The sequence below is a fragment of the Raphanus sativus genome, chromosome 2 (genome assembly GCF_000801105.2).
Source record: "Raphanus sativus cultivar WK10039 chromosome 2, ASM80110v3, whole genome shotgun sequence".
In the NCBI taxonomy this organism is placed as follows: Eukaryota; Viridiplantae; Streptophyta; class Magnoliopsida; order Brassicales; family Brassicaceae; genus Raphanus; species Raphanus sativus.
The window spans coordinates 11,510,294-11,516,222 of record NC_079512.1 but is presented as its reverse complement, the minus strand read 5'-3'; the positions used below and the strand labels follow the sequence as shown (position 1 = coordinate 11,516,222).

The following is a 5,929-nucleotide window of genomic DNA, read 5'->3' as shown; positions in this document are numbered from 1 at the left end:
AATAGAAGGAGGGAGTAATTAATCTTGGGCATTCGGGTGCCCCTTCGGGTTTGGATAGGTTATTTCAGATTTTTGAGTACTTAGGTATAGGGCTCTAGAGCCGTTCGGGTATTTCTACATATCAGGTCACGGTTATTTCGGGTGGGGTCGGATATTTTAGATTTTGAAAAAATAATCAAATTCTTCATTACTTAAGTTTCTTGTACTTCAAAATTTACAACTAACTTGACTGGTTTTTTTAATTTTAATAGGTTAAAAACGGTTAATAGGTTTGCAAACAAAATTTTGAAAATATAAAAACAGTAACTTAGATGTTGATTTGAGAATTCAAATGCAAGTTTTTTAATGCATGAACAAGAAGTTTGACATGCATTTTAAGTGAATAGAAAATCACTTTTTTGTTGACGTTGGATTGTATTATTAAGCCTTACACCACAAGAAAATTGAATGAAGATAGCATAAGAAGATAGCTTTTTGGACATGAATGATATCTTTAACATAACCCATAATTTAAGACTGTGTTTGTATATGTGAATGTTAACAAAAGGCGTAATATAATAGCATTGATAAGTTTAAATTCTATCTTTAGTCTAGGCGGGAACCGCTAAGTACATAGGGAAAAAAGAAGCTGGCCAGATATTTTCATTTTCTCACTCATACTATACAACCAAAAAAAGGCGAAGAGAGGAATATTTTTTTTTTCACGTTTAAATGATAAAACAAACCATAAAAAACTATCTTGTTTCCTCTCCCTCCAAACTCGATTCAGGATCTAGATTTCACAATTCCTCTCATTTTCTTTATCTTCTTCTTCCTCCTCACTCTTTACTGAGTTTTCTAGGCTTTCTCTTTAATGTTAAATTCTTTCTTGTTCCGACTTTTGATTCGGAAAAATCAAAAGTTAGCGAAAAGGGACGAGTAAGAGAGGAGACGGAGAGAATAGAGAACATATAGAGTTAAAGAAAAGTGAAGGGGCTAACTTTTGAAGAAAAAATGTTCACATGTTTTCGCTCCCTGCCACTGTTTTTGAGACACGTCCTTACACTCTGGTCCTTGAGCACACGGTTTTGTTTTACCACCTGATTTCTTCCTTTTTTGGTTTAAACTTCAAATCCTTCGCTCCATTTTTCAAATCCCCACCCTTTTTAGGAGTAACTGTTGGATAATACTACTCTCTGCTCTCTTACCACCCCCCCACCCCCCCCCCCCCCGGGTTCTTCCCCCGACCGGGGTTGGAGGGACAGCCTTCCGCCGCTCAAGCTCAGATACATCTATCTAACCCACCGGATATGGATATTGGAAGATACAGAGGCTCTTGGGTGGCTATCTGTAACTTGAAACCCTGTTAGGTTTTTCAACTAAAGCTCTACCTTATATCCTTCTCTTCCTCACTCTTCACCACTCTCTTACGCTTAATGAGAAGAAAAGATACTAAAACTCTTTCTGTGAGATTCACAACCATGTCTAGAAGACTATCTTACGCCGAAAAAGGCAAGGGCCTTGTAGCTCCAGCAGACCCCCAAAAAACAGCTAGAATCAGGTCTCTGCTCTCGACAACTCAGAGCTCATAAGAAAGCATTCTCCTACTCGGTAGGTAGAATCACAAACCCTAATTTCCAAAGAATGTGGTCTTTAATCCCCTTTCTTGCTGAGCACTGGAAAGTAGAGACAACTACAGTGGGTGCAGATCTGGAAAGGGCTGCTTCCAGTTTCAATTTGCATCTGAAAGTGATGTCTTGAAGGTACTTGAGAACTGACCCTAACACTTCGCTCACTGGATGATAATCTTGCAAAGGTGGGAACCTTCAATCTCCCCAAGCTTCCCAAACCAAATCCCTTTTTAGATCTAAGTTCGGGGATTATCCCTCCATCTCTGGTCCGATGTGGCCCTAACCTCCATTGCAAATTACATAGGGATCTTTGATACTGTCGAGATAATCTAAACAAAAGCTCGTATCAAGTCCTGATTGAAGGCCTCAACCTCTCATCAAGAAAGCCACCTTCGAATTTGACTCTGGTGAAGAAGTCTTAGCAACGCTGGTGTATGAAAAACTCGAAAAAATTGTTCCTGTTGGGGCATGCTGGACCATGAAGCTCATGACTGCCCCCTACATCAAGCTAAATCTGGTCGAGCCCATGAGTCAGAGAAGAGAACAGAACTACCATCTCGAAACTACCAGGACCAGCGGAAGCAAGGAACCTATACTTATTCCACCTGCTTTTCAATTGCCCCTACGCTGAAGAGGTTTGGAGTTTAGCTCCACTGGCTTTGACCTCGAGCCCGAGTCCCATTTCTACTAAAAGCAAGGGACTTTCAATGTTCTGAAGGATCACGTCTCTCCCACTGGTGGCTTGGGAGCAGGAACGCTCTCTGCTTGGATCTTCTGGAACCTATGGATCTCTAGGAATCATCTAGTCTTCCAGAAGAGAGTCTTCACCTTGATTGAATAAATGGTGAAAACAATCCATGAAGCTTGCGAATGTTTCACCTCAACAATCCCCTTTTCTAAATCTCCACCATCAAACCCTAGCATTAACCAGGATCCTCTCCTAGACCCAGATCGAGCTTGGATGTACACATATGCAGCTTGGAACCCTGCCACTGAGTGCGCATGCTTTGGTTGGATCATCGATGATGCGGGATCATCATCCTCTCACTGAGTGACCTCCTCTTCGGTGACGTCGCCTCTTATTGCGGAAACTTTGGTGATGCGTTCAGCCATGATCTCTGCTCTCAAATGTGGGATTAGCTCTCTTCTGATTCTCAGGTTCTCATAAACTTGGTGAAATCGCATGGAATACATTTGGAGATTGCTGGACTTCTCAAAGATATTAACCTTCTCTCTCTCTTATTTTCGTTTATCCAGTTTAAGTTTATCCCAAGATCAGTTAATGTTAGAGCTGATCTTGTTGCCAAACACGCTCTAGCTGTAATGAACCAATTTTAAGTTACTATTGAAAGTCTTTTTCACAAAAAAAAGGAGAACATATAGAGTTCGAAGATGGCAAAGAAAGGAGCCAGAGATAAATTTGAGGCTTATTTGACAACACATCATATTGATTTATTAGTATACTAGTATTATATCATGTGCTCCACACGGGCATTGTTTTTATAATTTACGACGGATATAAATTTATTTTCAAGGTTATAATTTACAATGTAAATTTATACTATTTTGAAGGTTATATCTTTATATATAAAAGAGAGTTGTCTCTCTCCTGGTGAAGCCACATGGGATTCCAGGTCAGAAAGTCAGGCTCCATGAGCGCGACACATTCTGTCACGATTAATGGGCTTTTCTCTATATGTTAATAAGTATTTCAGATCAGGATTTTGGGCTTAAGATAATGGGGTTTCTAGGCTTGGTATGTTGAGTAACACATGAGGGGGTCCCACATGAGACAACTTCTTCTCCAAAAATATTGTCGACGAACAAATTACAGCGCCGCCCCATTTTAACAACTCTGGTTCAAACCTACGGCCAATGAAGATTCGCTACACCGGCCATGCTGAATTTCGATCAAGGTCAGTTGGAAGGCCTCATATTTGGCTGTTCAATTCCACTTCTTCTACCCTTGGTTGAATTTTGGAACCGTTATGGAAGTCGGCTGGATTCATGCATCCTCATTGACTATCACATTAACACCAATTTCCCACTACTCACACGATCTATCATTCAATGAACCTCTCATTAAATCCTTCGCTTGAATTCTCCACTATAAATATGTAAGTTTCATAGCCAAAAAAATCATTACCTCCATTCCTCTCAGTTACTTCCTTTCATACTTTTTCAGCGACTGTTGAGGTGACCTCTTCCCTTTTACTCACCGATTTGTAGGCCGGCGGTTGTACTCCACCATTGACGGTGGCTCCTCAGATCCTGTGAGACTTAGAGTTTGAAGAAATCCGGTTAACCTATGGTTTTTTATATGCTTCTACTTGATGCAAAAGTAATTCTGGTAAGCAAACACATTATCACCTTCCAATTCATATAAAAGTAGGTTTATGGTTTTTAAGAAAAGGAACCCTTTTGAATCAATTGATAAATGGTTCCTAAAGGTGTTGTTTTTGGTTGTTGTTTTTATTGCAGTTAAAGGAATGGAACGAGCACAAGAAACTATTGTTAAAATTGAATCAGAGAGGCTGTCGCGAAACCTAATTCCGACTATGTTTTCTCTTTTAAAAACATGAGAAGGGTCAAAATGATGCAGGTGTCCCCGTTACTTTGAAAAGGTCTAAATATCCCTTATATATTGAAGGAGAAACATTTACTTTAATGCATTCACACTAAACTCGACATGTGTCGCTCTCACAGTCAATTTAAAATCGATTGAATATAATTTCTATAAAAAAATTCTTATTTTCCTTATATATACTAAATATCCTAAATTTCTACACATAAATTGTGACCAAGGAAAATGATTTAAAAGTGAGATACTTACAGAATCCCTCAATGAGCAGAGTATATTGGTAAACAAGATCCACGCACAACTTAGGCAAATTATCGACCTCCACTCTTTTCAATTTGGATTTATCCAACGTAGAACCAAATTGATGTCCATATTAAACAGACCAAATGTCTTCTTATCTTATAAATAACGAAATTAATAATCTTATTCTGCACAAGACGCGGGTTATCTTCTAGTAGATATGATACTTTTTGCACTGTATATTTTATTGTCATCTCTATATTTTTTTCGTTTCAAATTCATTTCTGGACTCTATTTATAGTGGTGAAAGCGATTGACCTCAAAGATCTTAGAGTTGGTAATACATTTCTTTTCGAAGTGGACAAAGCATGAGCCAGAATACATATGCACAATAATTGATAGATAGAGAGAGACAAGAAAGAGAGAGAATGAGCTTTGACCTATCCTCCGTGGACCTTCCAATAACTCTGTTAGAGTTTCTCTCTACTGTTGGGCCCGAATATGGCCCGCTAGCTAATGGAAAATAACAAGAAGTAATAATGGGCCGCGATAGGCCCATCACAGATTAAATCCTCGAAAGGAGCTAAGTCAGAGCCGGAGGCTGTGAGCTAAAGATGTTCATCAGAGAGGTCACGGAAAGGAGGCAGCTCGTGGACGTATAAGTAGGCGCAGGACCCGGTCAAAGGGAAACTGTTACAAATTCCTCAAATCACGGAGGGGATCTCGGGAATCAGTTGGTGACGATCCATCAGAGCCTGAGGCTATTTAAAGAGAAAGAAGATCAAAAAAGAGGGACACGTTCATTCCTACCATCATCCACAATTTAACTGATCGTACGCGCAAGCTCTAAAAACATTGTCATTATCTTTGTAATCTCATTTACATCTTTTGTAAACAGTTCTTACCGAAAACATCAACAAAATCATTATTTCATTCTACAAGTCCTTACGGGATTCAGCCCACGTTATCTTTCCCTAATCTTAACATGATCTAAAATCCAGGAGGTGAGTTTAATCCCTCACATTTGGCGCCGTCTGTGGGGACAATAATCGAATCCCTTACTCTAAACACTTGAGGATGAATCCTACCGATCAGACAGCAAATCCGTCTGACACTAACCTCCCGATTCAGAGCAGTGGCTCATCGAACGATGGAGGCTCTAGTCTCCTAACTCTGGAGCCTCGACGTGGCGACCACCGATCTGGGCAGCAACATTCGGCTTGCACTTGGACGAGCCAGACTGCCACTCGAACAACTAACCCAAGATCTTCAGGTGGAACCAACTCCGGGCTTCCAGTCACTGAGAATCCTCAGCAGCAAACCGCTCCGAATCAAACGGAGGCTCAGCTTTCTGAGATTCGTCAGATGATGATGCAGTTATTAGACAAAGCTCAACAGAATGAGCGTACAATGCAACAGCTAGCTGTTCGGCAGCAACGATTCGAAGAGATAACTAGATCTCTAAACGCTACAACCCAACCACCGCAACGTCAAGGTC

The 5,929-nt window shown here is 40.2% G+C and overlaps 1 long non-coding RNA gene across 1 annotated transcript; it reads left to right on the top strand.

The window, feature by feature from the left end:
* Nucleotides 1-674: 674 nt before the first annotated feature.
* Nucleotides 675-4,381, top strand: LOC108841711 (uncharacterized). Its single transcript, XR_001948180.2, has 3 exons — nucleotides 675-3,727; nucleotides 3,840-3,960; nucleotides 4,092-4,381. It is a non-coding gene; the product is annotated as an uncharacterized LOC108841711 (long non-coding RNA).
* The last annotated feature ends 1,548 nt before the right edge of the window (nucleotides 4,382-5,929 follow it).